Raw genomic sequence first — 27,979 nt, forward strand, 5'->3', positions numbered from 1 at the left:
TGTCATGCCTGTAGTGAAATGTTTAATAAGTCTTATATGAAGAGGTTTCAAACAGCCGCCAGCAAGCCGGGTTTAGCACAGTGTCCTTTAACTGTAAGTAAGTGAGAGCCATTCTGTATGGCATATACTTAAATGTTAGAGAGGTCTTATATGAAGATGTTCCTAAATAGAATCCCACAAGATGTGTTCAGGACAGAATAATTTCATCATAAGATAGTGACAGCCATTTAGTATGGCATATACAGAAATGCTGAAAAGGACTTAAATGAAGATCTTCCTTAACAGTCAAACCAAGCCACTTTCACCATCGTGTTCTTTCATTGAATGGATGTAATAGATATTCTGTCACGCCTGTAGTTAAATGTTCAATAGGTCTTATAAAAAAATACTCCTAATAATCTACCTGAAAGCTATTAAACACAACCTTCTTTCCTTGTAAGAAGGGTATGGCCATGCTGTATGCCATATACTGAAATGCTTGAAAAGCTTTATATGAAGATGTTCCTCAACAGTTACAAGAAAACTGCTTTCATCCCTGTGTTCATTCAATGAGTGAATGTTTAGAGAGTCTGTCATTCCTGCAAAGGAATGTTTAATAAGTCTTACGTGAAGATGTTTCTAAACAGCTACAAGGAAATTCTTTTAAATATAGTGTTATGACATTGAATAAACATTAAAGATATCCCGTCATGACTGTAGGCAAATGTCTGATAAGACTTGAACAAAATATTAATAAACAATTACTTGCAAGCTGGGTTCATCACAGGATTCTTTTCTGGCTATGGAGATGATAGCCATTCTGTATGGCATAAAGTGATATGTTTGAAGAGCCTTTTATTTCTATTCTTAAACAGCTAACAAGCAAGATGGTTTCTTCACAGTGTTCTTTCAGTGAATGAATGTTCTAGATATTGTCACATCTGTGGTGAAATATTTGATATATGATGTTCCTAAACAGCTACCTATAAACTGGATTCAGCATGTGTTCTTTCATTTTGTGAAAATGATAGTCGCTCTGTGTGGAATATACTTAAGTATTTGAAGCGTATTATGTGCAGATGTTCCTCAACAGTGAAAAGAAGATGGTTTTTGCATAATTTTCTTTCAGATAACAAATGTTATAGACATTGTCACATCTGTAGTCAAATGTTTGATATGATTTATGTGAAAATATCCCTAAACAGCTACCTGTTGGCTTGATGAAGCACAATGCTCTTTCATTGTAAGAAAGTGTTAGCTGTTCCATGTGGCATCTACTGAAATGTTTGAAATGTCATACGTGAAGATGTTCCTTAAGAGCTACTTGCTAGGTGTTTTCAAGACAATGTTCTTTCAGTGAATGAATGTTATAGATAGTCTATCACACCCGTAGTGAAATGCTGGATAAGTTTTATGAAGATGTCCCTAAGTAGCTACAAGCAAAATGGTTTCACAACAGTGTTCTTACAGACATTGAATGTTATAGATATTCTGTCATGCCTGTAGTGAAATGTTTGATAAGACTTGCATGAACACTTACATGAAGATGTTTCTAAACAGCCACAAGCAGGCTTTTTCAGCACAGTATTTCATTGAATGAATGTGATAATTATCACATTGTGGCTGCAGAGAAACGTTTGATAAGACACACACAAAATGTTCATAAATAGCATGTGCCAGCTGGTTGCATCACAATGTTGTTTAATTTAATGGAAGTGATAATCATTCTGTATAGCATATGATGTGTTTGAATAGCCTTATATAAAGATAGTCCTAAAAACTTATGAGCAATCTGGTTTCACCAGAGTGTGTTCCTCAGTGAATGAATCTTACAGAGATTCTGTCAGAGCAGTAGTGACATGTTTGGTGTTTTGTATGAAGAAATCCTAAATGGCTTCCTGCAAGATGAGTTCAACACAGTGTTATTTCATTTTAAGAAAATGATAGTCATTCTGTTTGGCATAAACTGAAATATTAGAAAAGCCTTATATCAAGATGTTCCTAATTAGCTACCAGCAATCTGGCTTCACAATAGGGTTCTTTCATTGAATGGATGTAATAGATACTTTGTAGTGAAATGTATGATAAGTCTCTTATGAAAAGGTTCCTAAACAGCTGCCTGCAATCTGGCTTCAGCACATTATATCATTGTCTCAAAGTGATATTCATTCAGTATGTCTTATATGGAAATGCTTGAAATGGTAAACATGAAGAAGTTTCTAAATATATACAAGCAAGATTGTTTCTCCACAGTTTTCTTTCAGTGACTGAATGTTATGTATAGTCTGTCACGACTATTGTAAAATGTTTGATAAGTCTTATGTAAAAACGTTCCTAGATAGCTATCTGTGAGCTCTATTTAGCACAGTGTTCTTTCATTGTAGGAAAATGATACCCATTCATTATGGCATATACTGAAATGTGAGAAATGTCTCAAATACACATGTTCCTAATAATAGCTTCAAGATGCTTTCACCACAGAGTTCTTTCAGTGAAACAATATTGCAGATATTCTGTGACACTTGTAGTGAAGTGTTAGTTAAAACTTACTTGCAAGCTGGATTCAGCACAGTGTTTCTTTCATTGTTTGAAACTCATATTCAATCAGAACAGCAAATATTGAAATGGTTATAATGACTAATATGAAGATGATCCTTAATGGCTGCAAGTAAGATGGTTTCACCACAGTTTTCTCTCAGTGAACAAATACTATATATATTCTGTCCCACATGCAATGAAATGTTTGTTAAGTCTTATATGAACATGTTCCTAAACAGCTACCTGCAAACTGGGCTTAGAACAGTGTTCTCACATTGTTAGTAATTGATAGGTCATCTGTAGGGCATATGCTGAAATGTTTGAAATGTCTTATGTGAATATGCCCCTAAACAGCTGTAAGCACATTTGTTTCACCAGAGTTCCTTTAGTGTCTGAATCTTATGGATATTTTTCAAGTCTGTAGTGTAATTTTTTAAGTATTTTATGACGTTCTTCCTAAACAGATACTAGGAAACAAGGGTTCAGCTCATCCTACTTTCCTTGAGTGAATATTAAAATTATTCTGTCATGACCATAGCGCAATATTTGTTAAGACTTATAAAAAGATATTTCTAAAAAACAACTTTCCAGCTGGGTTCTTAACATCGTTCTTTCATTTTATGGAAGTGATAACCATTCTGGATGGAATACACTGAAATGTTTGAAAAGACTTGTATGAAGATACTCCTAAATAGCTACAAGCAATCTGGTTACACCACAGTGTTCTTTCATTTAATAAACTTTATCTATATTCTCCTATAGCTGTAGTGAAATGTTTTATATCATATATGAAAATGTTCCTACAGCTACCTGCAAGCTGGGATCAGCACACTGACTTTTCATTGTAATAAAGTGATAGTTACTTTGTATGGCATACACTGAAATGTCAGAAAAGACTTATATGAGTGTATTTCTAAAGAGATACAAGCAAGCTGGTTTCACAATAGTGATCTTTCATTGAATTAATGTAATAGATATTCTGTCGCACATGTTGTGAAATTTTCAATAAATCTTACATGAAAATGTTACTATAAGTCTACCTGAAAGCTGAGTTAAGTACAATGTTTTTTCATTTTAAGAAAGTATAGCTGTTCTCTATGGCTCATACTGAAATGCTAGAAAAGACTTACGTGAAGATGTTCCTTAAAAGCTACAAGGAAGTTGGTTTCACCACAGCATTCTTTCAATGTGTGAATGTTATAGATATTCCATCATGCCCGTAGTGAAATGTTTGATAGGACTTATTTGAAGATTCCCCTAAACAGCTGCAAGCAAGGTGTTTTCACCACAGTGTTCATTCAGAAAATGAATGTTATACGTATTCTGTCATGCCTCAAGAGAACTATTTGATGTCTTATGTGAGAGTGTTCCTGAACAGCTACAAGCAAGCTTTTTCAACATAGCGTGGTTTCCTTGAATGAATGTTATGGATATCAGGTTGCGGCCGTAGAGAAACGTTTGATAAGACATAAATGAAATGCTCATAAAGAGCCACTGGTTTCATCAGAACGTTCTTTCTGGATATGGAAGTGATAGCCATTCTGTAGGCATAATGAAGTGTTTGAAGAGCCTTATACGAAGACATTCCCAAGGCGCCAGAAGTAATCTGGCTTCACCACAGTGTTCTTTCAGTGAACGAGTGTTATAGATAGTCTGTCATGCCTGTAGTGAAATGTTTAATAAGTCTTATATGAAGAGGTTTCAAACAGCCGCCAGCAAGCCGGGTTTAGCACAGTGTCCTTTAACTGTAAGTAAGTGAGAGCCATTCTGTATGGCATATACTTAAATGTTAGAGAGGTCTTATATGAAGATGTTCCTAAATAGAATCCCACAAGATGTGTTCAGGACAGAATAATTTCATCATAAGATAGTGACAGCCATTTAGTATGGCATATACAGAAATGCTGAAAAGGACTTAAATGAAGATCTTCCTTAACAGTAAAACCAAGCCACTTTCACCATCGTGTTCTTTCATTGAATGGATGTAATAGATATTCTGTCATGCCTGTAGTTAAATGTTCAATAGGTCTTATAAAAAAATACTCCTAATAATCTACCTGAAAGCTATTAAACACAACCTTCTTTCCTTGTAAGAAGGGTATGGCCATGCTGTATGCCATATACTGAAATGCTTGAAAAGCTTTATATGAAGATGTTCCTCAACAGTTACAAGAAAACTGCTTTCATCCCTGTGTTCATTCAATGAGTGAATGTTTAGAGAGTCTGTCATTCCTGCAAAGGAATGTTTAATAAGTCTTACGTGAAGATGTTTCTAAACAGCTACAAGGAAATTCTTTTAAATATAGTGTTATGACATTGAATAAACATTAAAGATATCCCGTCATGACTGTAGGCAAATGTCTGATAAGACTTGAACAAAATATTAATAAACAATTACTTGCAAGCTGGGTTCATCACAGGATTCTTTTCTGGCTATGGAGATGATAGCCATTCTGTATGGCATAAAGTGATATGTTTGAAGAGCCTTTTATTTCTATTCTTAAACAGCTAACAAGCAAGATGGTTTCTTCACAGTGTTCTTTCAGTGAATGAATGTTCTAGATATTGTCACATCTGTGGTGAAATATTTGATATATGATGTTCCTAAACAGCTACCTATAAACTGGATTCAGCATGTGTTCTTTCATTTTGTGAAAATGATAGTCGCTCTGTGTGGAATATACTTAAGTATTTGAAGCGTATTATGTGCAGATGTTCCTCAACAGTGAAAAGAAGATGGTTTTTGCATAATTTTCTTTCAGATAACAAATGTTATAGACATTGTCACATCTGTAGTCAAATGTTTGATATGATTTATGTGAAAATATCCCTAAACAGCTACCTGTTGGCTTGATGAAGCACAATGCTCTTTCATTGTAAGAAAGTGTTAGCTGTTCCATGTGGCATCTACTGAAATGTTTGAAATGTCATACGTGAAGATGTTCCTTAAGAGCTACTTGCTAGGTGTTTTCAAGACAATGTTCTTTCAGTGAATGAATGTTACAGATAGTCTATCACACCCGTAGTGAAATGCTGGATAAGTTTTATGAAGATGTCCCTAAGTAGCTACAAGCAAAATGGTTTCACAACAGTGTTCTTACAGACATTGAATGTTATAGATATTCTGTCATGCCTGTAGTGAAATGTTTGATAAGACTTGCATGAACACTTACATGAAGATGTTTCTAAACAGCCACAAGCAGGCTTTTTCAGCACAGTATTTCATTGAATGAATGTGATAATTATCACATTGTGGCTGCAGAGAAACGTTTGATAAGACACACACAAAATGTTCATAAATAGCATGTGCCAGCTGGTTGCATCACAATGTTGTTTAATTTAATGGAAGTGATAATCATTCTGTATAGCATATGATGTGTTTGAATAGCCTTATATAAAGATAGTCCTAAAAACTTATGAGCAATCTGGTTTCACCAGAGTGTGTTCCTCAGTGAATGAATCTTACAGAGATTCTGTCAGAGCAGTAGTGACATGTTTGGTGTTTTGTATGAAGAAATCCTAAATGGCTTCCTGCAAGATGAGTTCAACACAGTGTTATTTCATTTTAAGAAAATGATAGTCATTCTGTTTGGCATAAACTGAAATATTAGAAAAGCCTTATATCAAGATGTTCCTAATTAGCTACCAGCAATCTGGCTTCACAATAGGGTTCTTTCATTGAATGGATGTAATAGATACTTTGTAGTGAAATGTATGATAAGTCTCTTATGAAAAGGTTCCTAAACAGCTGCCTGCAATCTGGCTTCAGCACATTATATCATTGTCTCAAAGTGATATTCATTCAGTATGTCTTATATGGAAATGCTTGAAATGGTGAACATGAAGAAGTTTCTAAATATATACAAGCAAGATTGTTTCTCCACAGTTTTCTTTCAGTGACTGAATGTTATGTATAGTCTGTCACGACTATTGTAAAATGTTTGATAAGTCTTATGTAAAAACGTTCCTAGATAGCTATCTGTGAGCTCTATTTAGCACAGTGTTCTTTCATTGTAGGAAAATGATACCCATTCATTATGGCATATACTGAAATGTGAGAAATGTCTCAAATACACATGTTCCTAATAATAGCTTCAAGATGCTTTCACCACAGAGTTCTTTCAGTGAAACAATATTGCAGATATTCTGTGACACTTGTAGTGAAGTGTTAGTTAAAACTTACTTGCAAGCTGGATTCAGCACAGTGTTTCTTTCATTGTTTGAAACTCATATTCAATCAGAACAGCAAATATTGAAATGGTTATAATGACTAATATGAAGATGATCCTTAATGGCTGCAAGTAAGATGGTTTCACCACAGTTTTCTCTCAGTGAACAAATGCTATATATATTCTGTCCCACATGCAATGAAATGTTTGTTAAGTCTTATATGAACATGTTCCTAAACAGCTACCTGCAAACTGGGCTTAGAACAGTGTTCTCACATTGTTAGTAATTGATAGGTCATCTGTAGGGCATATGCTGAAATGTTTGAAATGTCTTATGTGAATATGCCCCTAAACAGCTGTAAGCACATTTGTTTCACCAGAGTTCCTTTAGTGTCTGAATCTTATGGATATTTTTCAAGTCTGTAGTGTAATTTTTTAAGTATTTTATGACGTTCTTCCTAAACAGATACTAGGAAACAAGGGTTCAGCTCATCCTACTTTCCTTGAGTGAATATTAAAATTATTCTGTCATGACCATAGCGCAATATTTGTTAAGACTTATAAAAAGATATTTCTAAAAAACAACTTTCCAGCTGGGTTCTTAACATCGTTCTTTCATTTTATGGAAGTGATAACCATTCTGGATGGAATACACTGAAATGTTTGAAAAGACTTGTATGAAGATACTCCTAAATAGCTACAAGCAATCTGGTTACACCACAGTGTTCTTTCATTTAATAAACTTTATCTATATTCTCCTATAGCTGTAGTGAAATGTTTTATATCATATATGAAAATGTTCCTACAGCTACCTGCAAGCTGGGATCAGCACACTGACTTTTCATTGTAATAAAGTGATAGTTACTTTGTATGGCATACACTGAAATGTCAGAAAAGACTTATATGAGTGTATTTCTAAAGAGATACAAGCAAGCTGGTTTCACAATAGTGATCTTTCATTGAATTAATGTAATAGATATTCTGTCGCACATGTTGTGAAATTTTCAATAAATCTTACATGAAAATGTTACTATAAGTCTACCTGAAAGCTGAGTTAAGTACAATGTTTTTTCATTTTAAGAAAGTATAGCTGTTCTCTATGGCTCATACTGAAATGCTAGAAAAGACTTACGTGAAGATGTTCCTTAAAAGCTACAAGGAAGTTGGTTTCACCACAGCATTCTTTCAATGTGTGAATGTTATCGATATTCCATCATGCCCGTAGTGAAATGTTTGATAGGACTTATTTGAAGATTCCCCTAAACAGCTGCAAGCAAGGTGTTTTCACCACAGTGTTCATTCAGAAAATGAATGTTATACGTATTCTGTCATGCCTCAAGAGAACTATTTGATGTCTTATGTGAGAGTGTTCCTGAACAGCTACAAGCAAGCTTTTTCAACATAGCGTGGTTTCCTTGAATGAATGTTATGGATATCAGGTTGCGGCCGTAGAGAAACGTTTGATAAGACATAAATGAAATGCTCATAAAGAGCCACTGGTTTCATCAGAACGTTCTTTCTGGATATGGAAGTGATAGCCATTCTGTAGGCATAATGAAGTGTTTGAAGAGCCTTATACGAAGACATTCCCAAGGCGCCAGAAGTAATCTGGCTTCACCACAGTGTTCTTTCAGTGAACGAGTGTTATAGATAGTCTGTCATGCCTGTAGTGAAATGTTTAATAAGTCTTATATGAAGAGGTTTCAAACAGCCGCCAGCAAGCCGGGTTTAGCACAGTGTCCTTTAACTGTAAGTAAGTGAGAGCCATTCTGTATGGCATATACTTAAATGTTAGAGAGGTCTTATATGAAGATGTTCCTAAATAGAATCCCACAAGATGTGTTCAGGACAGAATAATTTCATCATAAGATAGTGACAGCCATTTAGTATGGCATATACAGAAATGCTGAAAAGGACTTAAATGAAGATCTTCCTTAACAGTAAAACCAAGCCACTTTCACCATCGTGTTCTTTCATTGAATGGATGTAATAGATATTCTGTCATGCCTGTAGTTAAATGTTCAATAGGTCTTATAAAAAAATACTCCTAATAATCTACCTGAAAGCTATTAAACACAACCTTCTTTCCTTGTAAGAAGGGTATGGCCATGCTGTATGCCATATACTGAAATGCTTGAAAAGCTTTATATGAAGATGTTCCTCAACAGTTACAAGAAAACTGCTTTCATCCCTGTGTTCATTCAATGAGTGAATGTTTAGAGAGTCTGTCATTCCTGCAAAGGAATGTTTAATAAGTCTTACGTGAAGATGTTTCTAAACAGCTACAAGGAAATTCTTTTAAATATAGTGTTATGACATTGAATAAACATTAAAGATATCCCGTCATGACTGTAGGCAAATGTCTGATAAGACTTGAACAAAATATTAATAAACAATTACTTGCAAGCTGGGTTCATCACAGGATTCTTTTCTGGCTATGGAGATGATAGCCATTCTGTATGGCATAAAGTGATATGTTTGAAGAGCCTTTTATTTCTATTCTTAAACAGCTAACAAGCAAGATGGTTTCTTCACAGTGTTCTTTCAGTGAATGAATGTTCTAGATATTGTCACATCTGTGGTGAAATATTTGATATATGATGTTCCTAAACAGCTACCTATAAACTGGATTCAGCATGTGTTCTTTCATTTTGTGAAAATGATAGTCGCTCTGTGTGGAATATACTTAAGTATTTGAAGCGTATTATGTGCAGATGTTCCTCAACAGTGAAAAGAAGATGGTTTTTGCATAATTTTCTTTCAGATAACAAATGTTATAGACATTGTCACATCTGTAGTCAAATGTTTGATATGATTTATGTGAAAATATCCCTAAACAGCTACCTGTTGGCTTGATGAAGCACAATGCTCTTTCATTGTAAGAAAGTGTTAGCTGTTCCATGTGGCATCTACTGAAATGTTTGAAATGTCATACGTGAAGATGTTCCTTAAGAGCTACTTGCTAGGTGTTTTCAAGACAATGTTCTTTCAGTGAATGAATGTTACAGATAGTCTATCACACCCGTAGTGAAATGCTGGATAAGTTTTATGAAGATGTCCCTAAGTAGCTACAAGCAAAATGGTTTCACAACAGTGTTCTTACAGACATTGAATGTTATAGATATTCTGTCATGCCTGTAGTGAAATGTTTGATAAGACTTGCATGAACACTTACATGAAGATGTTTCTAAACAGCCACAAGCAGGCTTTTTCAGCACAGTATTTCATTGAATGAATGTGATAATTATCACATTGTGGCTGCAGAGAAACGTTTGATAAGACACACACAAAATGTTCATAAATAGCATGTGCCAGCTGGTTGCATCACAATGTTGTTTAATTTAATGGAAGTGATAATCATTCTGTATAGCATATGATGTGTTTGAATAGCCTTATATAAAGATAGTCCTAAAAACTTATGAGCAATCTGGTTTCACCAGAGTGTGTTCCTCAGTGAATGAATCTTACAGAGATTCTGTCAGAGCAGTAGTGACATGTTTGGTGTTTTGTATGAAGAAATCCTAAATGGCTTCCTGCAAGATGAGTTCAACACAGTGTTATTTCATTTTAAGAAAATGATAGTCATTCTGTTTGGCATAAACTGAAATATTAGAAAAGCCTTATATCAAGATGTTCCTAATTAGCTACCAGCAATCTGGCTTCACAATAGGGTTCTTTCATTGAATGGATGTAATAGATACTTTGTAGTGAAATGTATGATAAGTCTCTTATGAAAAGGTTCCTAAACAGCTGCCTGCAATCTGGCTTCAGCACATTATATCATTGTCTCAAAGTGATATTCATTCAGTATGTCTTATATGGAAATGCTTGAAATGGTGAACATGAAGAAGTTTCTAAATATATACAAGCAAGATTGTTTCTCCACAGTTTTCTTTCAGTGACTGAATGTTATGTATAGTCTGTCACGACTATTGTAAAATGTTTGATAAGTCTTATGTAAAAACGTTCCTAGATAGCTATCTGTGAGCTCTATTTAGCACAGTGTTCTTTCATTGTAGGAAAATGATACCCATTCATTATGGCATATACTGAAATGTGAGAAATGTCTCAAATACACATGTTCCTAATAATAGCTTCAAGATGCTTTCACCACAGAGTTCTTTCAGTGAAACAATATTGCAGATATTCTGTGACACTTGTAGTGAAGTGTTAGTTAAAACTTACTTGCAAGCTGGATTCAGCACAGTGTTTCTTTCATTGTTTGAAACTCATATTCAATCAGAACAGCAAATATTGAAATGGTTATAATGACTAATATGAAGATGATCCTTAATGGCTGCAAGTAAGATGGTTTCACCACAGTTTTCTCTCAGTGAACAAATGCTATATATATTCTGTCCCACATGCAATGAAATGTTTGTTAAGTCTTATATGAACATGTTCCTAAACAGCTACCTGCAAACTGGGCTTAGAACAGTGTTCTCACATTGTTAGTAATTGATAGGTCATCTGTAGGGCATATGCTGAAATGTTTGAAATGTCTTATGTGAATATGCCCCTAAACAGCTGTAAGCACATTTGTTTCACCAGAGTTCCTTTAGTGTCTGAATCTTATGGATATTTTTCAAGTCTGTAGTGTAATTTTTTAAGTATTTTATGACGTTCTTCCTAAACAGATACTAGGAAACAAGGGTTCAGCTCATCCTACTTTCCTTGAGTGAATATTAAAATTATTCTGTCATGACCATAGCGCAATATTTGTTAAGACTTATAAAAAGATATTTCTAAAAAGCAACTTTCCAGCTGGGTTCTTAACATCGTTCTTTCATTTTATGGAAGTGATAACCATTCTGGATGGAATACACTGAAATGTTTGAAAAGACTTGTATGAAGATACTCCTAAATAGCTACAAGCAATCTGGTTACACCACAGTGTTCTTTCATTTAATAAACTTTATCTATATTCTCCTATAGCTGTAGTGAAATGTTTTATATCATATATGAAAATGTTCCTACAGCTACCTGCAAGCTGGGATCAGCACACTGACTTTTCATTGTAATAAAGTGATAGTTACTTTGTATGGCATACACTGAAATGTCAGAAAAGACTTATATGAGTGTATTTCTAAAGAGATACAAGCAAGCTGGTTTCACAATAGTGATCTTTCATTGAATTAATGTAATAGATATTCTGTCGCACATGTTGTGAAATTTTCAATAAATCTTACATGAAAATGTTACTATAAGTCTACCTGAAAGCTGAGTTAAGTACAATGTTTTTTCATTTTAAGAAAGTATAGCTGTTCTCTATGGCTCATACTGAAATGCTAGAAAAGACTTACGTGAAGATGTTCCTTAAAAGCTACAAGGAAGTTGGTTTCACCACAGCATTCTTTCAATGTGTGAATGTTATCGATATTCCATCATGCCCGTAGTGAAATGTTTGATAGGACTTATTTGAAGATTCCCCTAAACAGCTGCAAGCAAGGTGTTTTCACCACAGTGTTCATTCAGAAAATGAATGTCATACGTATTCTGTCATGCCTCAAGAGAACTATTTGATGTCTTATGTGAGAGTGTTCCTGAACAGCTACAAGCAAGCTTTTTCAACATAGCGTGGTTTCCTTGAATGAATGTTATGGATATCAGGTTGCGGCCGTAGAGAAACGTTTGATAAGACATAAATGAAATGCTCATAAAGAGCCACTGGTTTCATCAGAACGTTCTTTCTGGATATGGAAGTGATAGCCATTCTGTAGGCATAATGAAGTGTTTGAAGAGCCTTATACGAAGACATTCCCAAGGCGCCAGAAGTAATCTGGCTTCACCACAGTGTTCTTTCAGTGAACGAGTGTTATAGATAGTCTGTCATGCCTGTAGTGAAATGTTTAATAAGTCTTATATGAAGAGGTTTCAAACAGCCGCCAGCAAGCCGGGTTTAGCACAGTGTCCTTTAACTGTAAGTAAGTGAGAGCCATTCTGTATGGCATATACTTAAATGTTAGAGAGGTCTTATATGAAGATGTTCCTAAATAGAATCCCACAAGATGTGTTCAGGACAGAATAATTTCATCATAAGATAGTGACAGCCATTTAGTATGGCATATACAGAAATGCTGAAAAGGACTTAAATGAAGATCTTCCTTAACAGTCAAACCAAGCCACTTTCACCATCGTGTTCTTTCATTGAATGGATGTAATAGATATTCTGTCATGCCTGTAGTTAAATGTTCAATAGGTCTTATAAAAAATACTCCTAATAATCTACCTGAAAGCTATTAAACACAACCTTCTTTCCTTGTAAGAAGGGTATGGCCATGCTGTATGCCATATACTGAAATGCTTGAAAAGCTTTATATGAAGATGTTCCTCAACAGTTACAAGAAAACTGCTTTCATCCCTGTGTTCATTCAATGAGTGAATGTTTAGAGAGTCTGTCATTCCTGCAAAGGAATGTTTAATAAGTCTTACGTGAAGATGTTTCTAAACAGCTACAAGGAAATTCTTTTAAATATAGTGTTATGACATTGAATAAACATTAAAGATATCCCGTCATGACTGTAGGCAAATGTCTGATAAGACTTGAACAAAATATTAATAAACAATTACTTGCAAGCTGGGTTCATCACAGGATTCTTTTCTGGCTATGGAGATGATAGCCATTCTGTATGGCATAAAGTGATATGTTTGAAGAGCCTTTTATTTCTATTCTTAAACAGCTAACAAGCAAGATGGTTTCTTCACAGTGTTCTTTCAGTGAATGAATGTTCTAGATATTGTCACATCTGTGGTGAAATATTTGATATATGATGTTCCTAAACAGCTACCTATAAACTGGATTCAGCATGTGTTCTTTCATTTTGTGAAAATGATAGTCGCTCTGTGTGGAATATACTTAAGTATTTGAAGCGTATTATGTGCAGATGTTCCTCAACAGTGAAAAGAAGATGGTTTTTGCATAATTTTCTTTCAGATAACAAATGTTATAGACATTGTCACATCTGTAGTCAAATGTTTGATATGATTTATGTGAAAATATCCCTAAACAGCTACCTGTTGGCTTGATGAAGCACAATGCTCTTTCATTGTAAGAAAGTGTTAGCTGTTCCATGTGGCATCTACTGAAATGTTTGAAATGTCATACGTGAAGATGTTCCTTAAGAGCTACTTGCTAGGTGTTTTCAAGACAATGTTCTTTCAGTGAATGAATGTTACAGATAGTCTATCACACCCGTAGTGAAATGCTGGATAAGTTTTATGAAGATGTCCCTAAGTAGCTACAAGCAAAATGGTTTCACAACAGTGTTCTTACAGACATTGAATGTTATAGATATTCTGTCATGCCTGTAGTGAAATGTTTGATAAGACTTGCATGAACACTTACATGAAGATGTTTCTAAACAGCCACAAGCAGGCTTTTTCAGCACAGTATTTCATTGAATGAATGTGATAATTATCACATTGTGGCTGCAGAGAAACGTTTGATAAGACACACACAAAATGTTCATAAATAGCATGTGCCAGCTGGTTGCATCACAATGTTGTTTAATTTAATGGAAGTGATAATCATTCTGTATAGCATATGATGTGTTTGAATAGCCTTATATAAAGATAGTCCTAAAAACTTATGAGCAATCTGGTTTCACCAGAGTGTGTTCCTCAGTGAATGAATCTTACAGAGATTCTGTCAGAGCAGTAGTGACATGTTTGGTGTTTTGTATGAAGAAATCCTAAATGGCTTCCTGCAAGATGAGTTCAACACAGTGTTATTTCATTTTAAGAAAATGATAGTCATTCTGTTTGGCATAAACTGAAATATTAGAAAAGCCTTATATCAAGATGTTCCTAATTAGCTACCAGCAATCTGGCTTCACAATAGGGTTCTTTCATTGAATGGATGTAATAGATACTTTGTAGTGAAATGTATGATAAGTCTCTTATGAAAAGGTTCCTAAACAGCTGCCTGCAATCTGGCTTCAGCACATTATATCATTGTCTCAAAGTGATATTCATTCAGTATGTCTTATATGGAAATGCTTGAAATGGTGAACATGAAGAAGTTTCTAAATATATACAAGCAAGATTGTTTCTCCACAGTTTTCTTTCAGTGACTGAATGTTATGTATAGTCTGTCACGACTATTGTAAAATGTTTGATAAGTCTTATGTAAAAACGTTCCTAGATAGCTATCTGTGAGCTCTATTTAGCACAGTGTTCTTTCATTGTAGGAAAATGATACCCATTCATTATGGCATATACTGAAATGTGAGAAATGTCTCAAATACACATGTTCCTAATAATAGCTTCAAGATGCTTTCACCACAGAGTTCTTTCAGTGAAACAATATTGCAGATATTCTGTGACACTTGTAGTGAAGTGTTAGTTAAAACTTACTTGCAAGCTGGATTCAGCACAGTGTTTCTTTCATTGTTTGAAACTCATATTCAATCAGAACAGCAAATATTGAAATGGTTATAATGACTAATATGAAGATGATCCTTAATGGCTGCAAGTAAGATGGTTTCACCACAGTTTTCTCTCAGTGAACAAATGCTATATATATTCTGTCCCACATGCAATGAAATGTTTGTTAAGTCTTATATGAACATGTTCCTAAACAGCTACCTGCAAACTGGGCTTAGAACAGTGTTCTCACATTGTTAGTAATTGATAGGTCATCTGTAGGGCATATGCTGAAATGTTTGAAATGTCTTATGTGAATATGCCCCTAAACAGCTGTAAGCACATTTGTTTCACCAGAGTTCCTTTAGTGTCTGAATCTTATGGATATTTTTCAAGTCTGTAGTGTAATTTTTTAAGTATTTTATGACGTTCTTCCTAAACAGATACTAGGAAACAAGGGTTCAGCTCATCCTACTTTCCTTGAGTGAATATTAAAATTATTCTGTCATGACCATAGCGCAATATTTGTTAAGACTTATAAAAAGATATTTCTAAAAAACCACTTTCCAGCTGGGTTCTTAACATCGTTCTTTCATTTTATGGAAGTGATAACCATTCTGGATGGAATACACTGAAATGTTTGAAAAGACTTGTATGAAGATACTCCTAAATAGCTACAAGCAATCTGGTTACACCACAGTGTTCTTTCATTTAATAAACTTTATCTATATTCTCTTATAGCTGTAGTGAAATGTTTTATATCATATATGAAAATGTTCCTACAGCTACCTGCAAGCTGGGATCAGCACACTGACTTTTCATTGTAATAAAGTGATAGTTACTTTGTATGGCATACACTGAAATGTCAGAAAAGACTTATATGAGTGTATTTCTAAAGAGATACAAGCAAGCTGGTTTCACAATAGTGATCTTTCATTGAATTAATGTAATAGATATTCTGTCGCACATGTTGTGAAATTTTCAATAAATCTTACATGAAAATGTTACTATAAGTCTACCTGAAAGCTGAGTTAAGTACAATGTTTTTTCATTTTAAGAAAGTATAGCTGTTCTCTATGGCTCATACTGAAATGCTAGAAAAGACTTACGTGAAGATGTTCCTTAAAAGCTACAAGGAAGTTGGTTTCACCACAGCATTCTTTCAATGTGTGAATGTTATCGATATTCCATCATGCCCGTAGTGAAATGTTTGATAGGACTTATTTGAAGATTCCCCTAAACAGCTGCAAGCAAGGTGTTTTCACCACAGTGTTCATTCAGAAAATGAATGTTATACGTATTCTGTCATGCCTCAAGAGAACTATTTGATGTCTTATGTGAGAGTGTTCCTGAACAGCTACAAGCAAGCTTTTTCAACATAGCGTGGTTTCCTTGAATGAATGTTATGGATATCAGGTTGCGGCCGTAGAGAAACGTTTGATAAGACATAAATGAAATGCTCATAAAGAGCCACTGGTTTCATCAGAACGTTCTTTCTGGATATGGAAGTGATAGCCATTCTGTAGGCATAATGAAGTGTTTGAAGAGCCTTATACGAAGACATTCCCAAGGCGCCAGAAGTAATCTGGCTTCACCACAGTGTTCTTTCAGTGAACGAGTGTTATAGATAGTCTGTCATGCCTGTAGTGAAATGTTTAATAAGTCTTATATGAAGAGGTTTCAAACAGCCGCCAGCAAGCCGGGTTTAGCACAGTGTCCTTTAACTGTAAGTAAGTGAGAGCCATTCTGTATGGCATATACTTAAATGTTAGAGAGGTCTTATATGAAGATGTTCCTAAATAGAATCCCACAAGATGTGTTCAGGACAGAATAATTTCATCATAAGATAGTGACAGCCATTTAGTATGGCATATACAGAAATGCTGAAAAGGACTTAAATGAAGATCTTCCTTAACAGTCAAACCAAGCCACTTTCACCATCGTGTTCTTTCATTGAATGGATGTAATAGATATTCTGTCATGCCTGTAGTTAAATGTTCAATAGGTCTTATAAAAAAATACTCCTAATAATCTACCTGAAAGCTATTAAACACAACCTTCTTTCCTTGTAAGAAGGGTATGGCCATGCTGTATGCCATATACTGAAATGCTTGAAAAGCTTTATATGAAGATGTTCCTCAACAGTTACAAGAAAACTGCTTTCATCCCTGTGTTCATTCAATGAGTGAATGTTTAGAGAGTCTGTCATTCCTGCAAAGGAATGTTTAATAAGTCTTACGTGAAGATGTTTCTAAACAGCTACAAGGAAATTCTTTTAAATATAGTGTTATGACATTGAATAAACATTAAAGATATCCCGTCATGACTGTAGGCAAATGTCTGATAAGACTTGAACAAAATATTAATAAACAATTACTTGCAAGCTGGGTTCATCACAGGATTCTTTTCTGGCTATGGAGATGATAGCCATTCTGTATGGCATAAAGTGATATGTTTGAAGAGCCTTTTATTTCTATTCTTAAACAGCTAACAAGCAAGATGGTTTCTTCACAGTGTTCTTTCAGTGAATGAATGTTCTAGATATTGTCACATCTGTGGTGAAATATTTGATATATGATGTTCCTAAACAGCTACCTATAAACTGGATTCAGCATGTGTTCTTTCATTTTGTGAAAATGATAGTCGCTCTGTGTGGAATATACTTAAGTATTTGAAGCGTATTATGTGCAGATGTTCCTCAACAGTGAAAAGAAGATGGTTTTTGCATAATTTTCTTTCAGATAACAAATGTTATAGACATTGTCACATCTGTAGTCAAATGTTTGATATGATTTATGTGAAAATATCCCTAAACAGCTACCTGTTGGCTTGATGAAGCACAATGCTCTTTCATTGTAAGAAAGTGTTAGCTGTTCCATGTGGCATCTACTGAAATGTTTGAAATGTCATACGTGAAGATGTTCCTTAAGAGCTACTTGCTAGGTGTTTTCAAGACAATGTTCTTTCAGTGAATGAATGTTACAGATAGTCTATCACACCCGTAGTGAAATGCTGGATAAGTTTTATGAAGATGTCCCTAAGTAGCTACAAGCAAAATGGTTTCACAACAGTGTTCTTACAGACATTGAATGTTATAGATATTCTGTCATGCCTGTAGTGAAATGTTTGATAAGACTTGCATGAACACTTACATGAAGATGTTTCTAAACAGCCACAAGCAGGCTTTTTCAGCACAGTATTTCATTGAATGAATGTGATAATTATCACATTGTGGCTGCAGAGAAACGTTTGATAAGACACACACAAAATGTTCATAAATAGCATGTGCCAGCTGGTTGCATCACAATGTTGTTTAATTTAATGGAAGTGATAATCATTCTGTATAGCATATGATGTGTTTGAATAGCCTTATATAAAGATAGTCCTAAAAACTTATGAGCAATCTGGTTTCACCAGAGTGTGTTCCTCAGTGAATGAATCTTACAGAGATTCTGTCAGAGCAGTAGTGACATGTTTGGTGTTTTGTATGAAGAAATCCTAAATGGCTTCCTGCAAGATGAGTTCAACACAGTGTTATTTCATTTTAAGAAAATGATAGTCATTCTGTTTGGCATAAACTGAAATATTAGAAAAGCCTTATATCAAGATGTTCCTAATTAGCTACCAGCAATCTGGCTTCACAATAGGGTTCTTTCATTGAATGGATGTAATAGATACTTTGTAGTGAAATGTATGATAAGTCTCTTATGAAAAGGTTCCTAAACAGCTGCCTGCAATCTGGCTTCAGCACATTATATCATTGTCTCAAAGTGATATTCATTCAGTATGTCTTATATGGAAATGCTTGAAATGGTGAACATGAAGAAGTTTCTAAATATATACAAGCAAGATTGTTTCTCCACAGTTTTCTTTCAGTGACTGAATGTTATGTATAGTCTGTCACGACTATTGTAAAATGTTTGATAAGTCTTATGTAAAAACGTTCCTAGATAGCTATCTGTGAGCTCTATTTAGCACAGTGTTCTTTCATTGTAGGAAAATGATACCCATTCATTATGGCATATACTGAAATGTGAGAAATGTCTCAAATACACATGTTCCTAATAATAGCTTCAAGATGCTTTCACCACAGAGTTCTTTCAGTGAAACAATATTGCAGATATTCTGTGACACTTGTAGTGAAGTGTTAGTTAAAACTTACTTGCAAGCTGGATTCAGCACAGTGTTTCTTTCATTGTTTGAAACTCATATTCAATCAGAACAGCAAATATTGAAATGGTTATAATGACTAATATGAAGATGATCCTTAATGGCTGCAAGTAAGATGGTTTCACCACAGTTTTCTCTCAGTGAACAAATGCTATATATATTCTGTCCCACATGCAATGAAATGTTTGTTAAGTCTTATATGAACATGTTCCTAAACAGCTACCTGCAAACTGGGCTTAGAACAGTGTTCTCACATTGTTAGTAATTGATAGGTCATCTGTAGGGCATATGCTGAAATGTTTGAAATGTCTTATGTGAATATGCCCCTAAACAGCTGTAAGCACATTTGTTTCACCAGAGTTCCTTTAGTGTCTGAATCTTATGGATATTTTTCAAGTCTGTAGTGTAATTTTTTAAGTATTTTATGACGTTCTTCCTAAACAGATACTAGGAAACAAGGGTTCAGCTCATCCTACTTTCCTTGAGTGAATATTAAAATTATTCTGTCATGACCATAGCGCAATATTTGTTAAGACTTATAAAAAGATATTTCTAAAAAGCAACTTTCCAGCTGGGTTCTTAACATCGTTCTTTCATTTTATGGAAGTGATAACCATTCTGGATGGAATACACTGAAATGTTTGAAAAGACTTGTATGAAGATACTCCTAAATAGCTACAAGCAATCTGGTTACACCACAGTGTTCTTTCATTTAATAAACTTTATCTATATTCTCCTATAGCTGTAGTGAAATGTTTTATATCATATATGAAAATGTTCCTACAGCTACCTGCAAGCTGGGATCAGCACACTGACTTTTCATTGTAATAAAGTGATAGTTACTTTGTATGGCATACACTGAAATGTCAGAAAAGACTTATATGAGTGTATTTCTAAAGAGATACAAGCAAGCTGGTTTCACAATAGTGATCTTTCATTGAATTAATGTAATAGATATTCTGTCGCACATGTTGTGAAATTTTCAATAAATCTTACATGAAAATGTTACTATAAGTCTACCTGAAAGCTGAGTTAAGTACAATGTTTTTTCATTTTAAGAAAGTATAGCTGTTCTCTATGGCTCATACTGAAATGCTAGAAAAGACTTACGTGAAGATGTTCCTTAAAAGCTACAAGGAAGTTGGTTTCACCACAGCATTCTTTCAATGTGTGAATGTTATCGATATTCCATCATGCCCGTAGTGAAATGTTTGATAGGACTTATTTGAAGATTCCCCTAAACAGCTGCAAGCAAGGTGTTTTCACCACAGTGTTCATTCAGAAAATGAATGTCATACGTATTCTGTCATGCCTCAAGAGAACTATTTGATGTCTTATGTGAGAGTGTTCCTGAACAGCTACAAGCAAGCTTTTTCAACATAGCGTGGTTTCCTTGAATGAATGTTATGGATATCAGGTTGCGGCCGTAGAGAAACGTTTGATAAGACATAAATGAAATGCTCATAAAGAGCCACTGGTTTCATCAGAACGTTCTTTCTGGATATGGAAGTGATAGCCATTCTGTAGGCATAATGAAGTGTTTGAAGAGCCTTATACGAAGACATTCCCAAGGCGCCAGAAGTAATCTGGCTTCACCACAGTGTTCTTTCAGTGAACGAGTGTTATAGATAGTCTGTCATGCCTGTAGTGAAATGTTTAATAAGTCTTATATGAAGAGGTTTCAAACAGCCGCCAGCAAGCCGGGTTTAGCACAGTGTCCTTTAACTGTAAGTAAGTGAGAGCCATTCTGTATGGCATATACTTAAATGTTAGAGAGGTCTTATATGAAGATGTTCCTAAATAGAATCCCACAAGATGTGTTCAGGACAGAATAATTTCATCATAAGATAGTGACAGCCATTTAGTATGGCATATACAGAAATGCTGAAAAGGACTTAAATGAAGATCTTCCTTAACAGTCAAACCAAGCCACTTTCACCATCGTGTTCTTTCATTGAATGGATGTAATAGATATTCTGTCATGCCTGTAGTTAAATGTTCAATAGGTCTTATAAAAAATACTCCTAATAATCTACCTGAAAGCTATTAAACACAACCTTCTTTCCTTGTAAGAAGGGTATGGCCATGCTGTATGCCATATACTGAAATGCTTGAAAAGCTTTATATGAAGATGTTCCTCAACAGTTACAAGAAAACTGCTTTCATCCCTGTGTTCATTCAATGAGTGAATGTTTAGAGAGTCTGTCATTCCTGCAAAGGAATGTTTAATAAGTCTTACGTGAAGATGTTTCTAAACAGCTACAAGGAAATTCTTTTAAATATAGTGTTATGACATTGAATAAACATTAAAGATATCCCGTCATGACTGTAGGCAAATGTCTGATAAGACTTGAACAAAATATTAATAAACAATTACTTGCAAGCTGGGTTCATCACAGGATTCTTTTCTGGCTATGGAGATGATAGCCATTCTGTATGGCATAAAGTGATATGTTTGAAGAGCCTTTTATTTCTATTCTTAAACAGCTAACAAGCAAGATGGTTTCTTCACAGTGTTCTTTCAGTGAATGAATGTTCTAGATATTGTCACATCTGTGGTGAAATATTTGATATATGATGTTCCTAAACAGCTACCTATAAACTGGATTCAGCATGTGTTCTTTCATTTTGTGAAAATGATAGTCGCTCTGTGTGGAATATACTTAAGTATTTGAAGCGTATTATGTGCAGATGTTCCTCAACAGTGAAAAGAAGATGGTTTTTGCATAATTTTCTTTCAGATAACAAATGTTATAGACATTGTCACATCTGTAGTCAAATGTTTGATATGATTTATGTGAAAATATCCCTAAACAGCTACCTGTTGGCTTGATGAAGCACAATGCTCTTTCATTGTAAGAAAGTGTTAGCTGTTCCATGTGGCATCTACTGAAATGTTTGAAATGTCATACGTGAAGATGTTCCTTAAGAGCTACTTGCTAGGTGTTTTCAAGACAATGTTCTTTCAGTGAATGAATGTTACAGATAGTCTATCACACCCGTAGTGAAATGCTGGATAAGTTTTATGAAGATGTCCCTAAGTAGCTACAAGCAAAATGGTTTCACAACAGTGTTCTTACAGACATTGAATGTTATAGATATTCTGTCATGCCTGTAGTGAAATGTTTGATAAGACTTGCATGAACACTTACATGAAGATGTTTCTAAACAGCCACAAGCAGGCTTTTTCAGCACAGTATTTCATTGAATGAATGTGATAATTATCACATTGTGGCTGCAGAGAAACGTTTGATAAGACACACACAAAATGTTCATAAATAGCATGTGCCAGCTGGTTGCATCACAATGTTGTTTAATTTAATGGAAGTGATAATCATTCTGTATAGCATATGATGTGTTTGAATAGCCTTATATAAAGATAGTCCTAAAAACTTATGAGCAATCTGGTTTCACCAGAGTGTGTTCCTCAGTGAATGAATCTTACAGAGATTCTGTCAGAGCAGTAGTGACATGTTTGGTGTTTTGTATGAAGAAATCCTAAATGGCTTCCTGCAAGATGAGTTCAACACAGTGTTATTTCATTTTAAGAAAATGATAGTCATTCTGTTTGGCATAAACTGAAATATTAGAAAAGCCTTATATCAAGATGTTCCTAATTAGCTACCAGCAATCTGGCTTCACAATAGGGTTCTTTCATTGAATGGATGTAATAGATACTTTGTAGTGAAATGTATGATAAGTCTCTTATGAAAAGGTTCCTAAACAGCTGCCTGCAATCTGGCTTCAGCACATTATATCATTGTCTCAAAGTGATATTCATTCAGTATGTCTTATATGGAAATGCTTGAAATGGTGAACATGAAGAAGTTTCTAAATATATACAAGCAAGATTGTTTCTCCACAGTTTTCTTTCAGTGACTGAATGTTATGTATAGTCTGTCACGACTATTGTAAAATGTTTGATAAGTCTTATGTAAAAACGTTCCTAGATAGCTATCTGTGAGCTCTATTTAGCACAGTGTTCTTTCATTGTAGGAAAATGATACCCATTCATTATGGCATATACTGAAATGTGAGAAATGTCTCAAATACACATGTTCCTAATAATAGCTTCAAGATGCTTTCACCACAGAGTTCTTTCAGTGAAACAATATTGCAGATATTCTGTGACACTTGTAGTGAAGTGTTAGTTAAAACTTACTTGCAAGCTGGATTCAGCACAGTGTTTCTTTCATTGTTTGAAACTCATATTCAATCAGAACAGCAAATATTGAAATGGTTATAATGACTAATATGAAGATGATCCTTAATGGCTGCAAGTAAGATGGTTTCACCACAGTTTTCTCTCAGTGAACAAATGCTATATATATTCTGTCCCACATGCAATGAAATGTTTGTTAAGTCTTATATGAACATGTTCCTAAACAGCTACCTGCAAACTGGGCTTAGAACAGTGTTCTCACATTGTTAGTAATTGATAGGTCATCTGTAGGGCATATGCTGAAATGTTTGAAATGTCTTATGTGAATATGCCCCTAAACAGCTGTAAGCACATTTGTTTCACCAGAGTTCCTTTAGTGTCTGAATCTTATGGATATTTTTCAAGTCTGTAGTGTAATTTTTTAAGTATTTTATGACGTTCTTCCTAAACAGATACTAGGAAACAAGGGTTCAGCTCATCCTACTTTCCTTGAGTGAATATTAAAATTATTCTGTCATGACCATAGCGCAATATTTGTTAAGACTTATAAAAAGATATTTCTAAAAAACCACTTTCCAGCTGGGTTCTTAACATCGTTCTTTCATTTTATGGAAGTGATAACCATTCTGGATGGAATACACTGAAATGTTTGAAAAGACTTGTATGAAGATACTCCTAAATAGCTACAAGCAATCTGGTTACACCACAGTGTTCTTTCATTTAATAAACTTTATCTATATTCTCTTATAGCTGTAGTGAAATGTTTTATATCATATATGAAAATGTTCCTACAGCTACCTGCAAGCTGGGATCAGCACACTGACTTTTCATTGTAATAAAGTGATAGTTACTTTGTATGGCATACACTGAAATGTCAGAAAAGACTTATATGAGTGTATTTCTAAAGAGATACAAGCAAGCTGGTTTCACAATAGTGATCTTTCATTGAATTAATGTAATAGATATTCTGTCGCACATGTTGTGAAATTTTCAATAAATCTTACATGAAAATGTTACTATAAGTCTACCTGAAAGCTGAGTTAAGTACAATGTTTTTTCATTTTAAGAAAGTATAGCTGTTCTCTATGGCTCATACTGAAATGCTAGAAAAGACTTACGTGAAGATGTTCCTTAAAAGCTACAAGGAAGTTGGTTTCACCACAGCATTCTTTCAATGTGTGAATGTTATCGATATTCCATCATGCCCGTAGTGAAATGTTTGATAGGACTTATTTGAAGATTCCCCTAAACAGCTGCAAGCAAGGTGTTTTCACCACAGTGTTCATTCAGAAAATGAATGTTATACGTATTCTGTCATGCCTCAAGAGAACTATTTGATGTCTTATGTGAGAGTGTTCCTGAACAGCTACAAGCAAGCTTTTTCAACATAGCGTGGTTTCCTTGAATGAATGTTATGGATATCAGGTTGCGGCCGTAGAGAAACGTTTGATAAGACATAAATGAAATGCTCATAAAGAGCCACTGGTTTCATCAGAACGTTCTTTCTGGATATGGAAGTGATAGCCATTCTGTAGGCATAATGAAGTGTTTGAAGAGCCTTATACGAAGACATTCCCAAGGCGCCAGAAGTAATCTGGCTTCACCACAGTGTTCTTTCAGTGAACGAGTGTTATAGATAGTCTGTCATGCCTGTAGTGAAATGTTTAATAAGTCTTATATGAAGAGGTTTCAAACAGCCGCCAGCAAGCCGGGTTTAGCACAGTGTCCTTTAACTGTAAGTAAGTGAGAGCCATTCTGTATGGCATATACTTAAATGTTAGAGAGGTCTTATATGAAGATGTTCCTAAATAGAATCCCACAAGATGTGTTCAGGACAGAATAATTTCATCATAAGATAGTGACAGCCATTTAGTATGGCATATACAGAAATGCTGAAAAGGACTTAAATGAAGATCTTCCTTAACAGTCAAACCAAGCCACTTTCACCATCGTGTTCTTTCATTGAATGGATGTAATAGATATTCTGTCATGCCTGTAGTTAAATGTTCAATAGGTCTTATAAAAAAATACTCCTAATAATCTACCTGAAAGCTATTAAACACAACCTTCTTTCCTTGTAAGAAGGGTATGGCCATGCTGTATGCCATATACTGAAATGCTTGAAAAGCTTTATATGAAGATGTTCCTCAACAGTTACAAGAAAACTGCTTTCATCCCTGTGTTCATTCAATGAGTGAATGTTTAGAGAGTCTGTCATTCCTGCAAAGGAATGTTTAATAAGTCTTACGTGAAGATGTTTCTAAACAGCTACAAGGAAATTCTTTTAAATATAGTGTTATGACATTGAATAAACATTAAAGATATCCCGTCATGACTGTAGGCAAATGTCTGATAAGACTTGAACAAAATATTAATAAACAATTACTTGCAAGCTGGGTTCATCACAGGATTCTTTTCTGGCTATGGAGATGATAGCCATTCTGTATGGCATAAAGTGATATGTTTGAAGAGCCTTTTATTTCTATTCTTAAACAGCTAACAAGCAAGATGGTTTCTTCACAGTGTTCTTTCAGTGAATGAATGTTCTAGATATTGTCACATCTGTGGTGAAATATTTGATATATGATGTTCCTAAACAGCTACCTATAAACTGGATTCAGCATGTGTTCTTTCATTTTGTGAAAATGATAGTCGCTCTGTGTGGAATATACTTAAGTATTTGAAGCGTATTATGTGCAGATGTTCCTCAACAGTGAAAAGAAGATGGTTTTTGCATAATTTTCTTTCAGATAACAAATGTTATAGACATTGTCACATCTGTAGTCAAATGTTTGATATGATTTATGTGAAAATATCCCTAAACAGCTACCTGTTGGCTTGATGAAGCACAATGCTCTTTCATTGTAAGAAAGTGTTAGCTGTTCCATGTGGCATCTACTGAAATGTTTGAAATGTCATATGTGAAGATGTTCCTTAAGAGCTACTTGCTAGGTGTTTTCAAGACAATGTTCTTTCAGTGAATGAATGTTACAGATAGTCTATCACACCCGTAGTGAAATGCTGGATAAGTTTTATGAAGATGTCCCTAAGTAGCTACAAGCAAAATGGTTTCACAACAGTGTTCTTACAGACATTGAATGTTATAGATATTCTGTCATGCCTGTAGTGAAATGTTTGATAAGACTTGCATGAACACTTACATGAAGATGTTTCTAAACAGCCACAAGCAGGCTTTTTCAGCACAGTATTTCATTGAATGAATGTGATAATTATCACATTGTGGCTGCAGAGAAACGTTTGATAAGACACACACAAAATGTTCATAAATAGCATGTGCCAGCTGGTTGCATCACAATGTTGTTTAATTTAATGGAAGTGATAATCATTCTGTATAGCATATGATGTGTTTGAATAGCCTTATATAAAGATAGTCCTAAAAACTTATGAGCAATCTGGTTTCACCAGAGTGTGTTCCTCAGTGAATGAATCTTACAGAGATTCTGTCAGAGCAGTAGTGACATGTTTGGTGTTTTGTATGAAGAAATCCTAAATGGCTTCCTGCAAGATGAGTTCAACACAGTGTTATTTCATTTTAAGAAAATGATAGTCATTCTGTTTGGCATAAACTGAAATATTAGAAAAGCCTTATATCAAGATGTTCCTAATTAGCTACCAGCAATCTGGCTTCACAATAGGGTTCTTTCATTGAATGGATGTAATAGATACTTTGTAGTGAAATGTATGATAAGTCTCTTATGAAAAGGTTCCTAAACAGCTGCCTGCAATCTGGCTTCAGCACATTATATCATTGTCTCAAAGTGATATTCATTCAGTATGTCTTATATGGAAATGCTTGAAATGGTGAACATGAAGAAGTTTCTAACTATATACAAGCAAGATTGTTTCTCCACAGTTTTCTTTCAGTGACTGAATGTTATGTATAGTCTGTCACGACTATTGTAAAATGTTTGATAAGTCTTATGTAAAAACGTTCCTAGATAGCTATCTGTGAGCTCTATTTAGCACAGTGTTCTTTCATTGTAGGAAAATGATACCCATTCATTATGGCATATACTGAAATGTGAGAAATGTCTCAAATACACATGTTCCTAATAATAGCTTCAAGATGCTTTCACCACAGAGTTCTTTCAGTGAAACAATATTGCAGATATTCTGTGACACTTGTAGTGAAGTGTTAGTTAAAACTTACTTGCAAGCTGGATTCAGCACAGTGTTTCTTTCATTGTTTGAAACTCATATTCAATCAGAACAGCAAATATTGAAATGGTTATAATGACTAATATGAAGATGATCCTTAATGGCTGCAAGTAAGATGGTTTCACCACAGTTTTCTCTCAGTGAACAAATGCTATATATATTCTGTCCCACATGCAATGAAATGTTTGTTAAGTCTTATATGAACATGTTCCTAAACAGCTACCTGCAAACTGGGCTTAGAACAGTGTTCTCACATTGTTAGTAATTGATAGGTCATCTGTAGGGCATATGCTGAAATGTTTGAAATGTCTTATGTGAATATGCCCCTAAACAGCTGTAAGCACATTTGTTTCACCAGAGTTCCTTTAGTGTCTGAATCTTATGGATATTTTTCAAGTCTGTAGTGTAATTTTTTAAG

The sequence above is a fragment of the Equus asinus genome, chromosome 6 (genome assembly GCF_041296235.1).
Source record: "Equus asinus isolate D_3611 breed Donkey chromosome 6, EquAss-T2T_v2, whole genome shotgun sequence".
Lineage (NCBI taxonomy): Eukaryota > Metazoa > Chordata > Mammalia > Perissodactyla > Equidae > Equus > Equus asinus.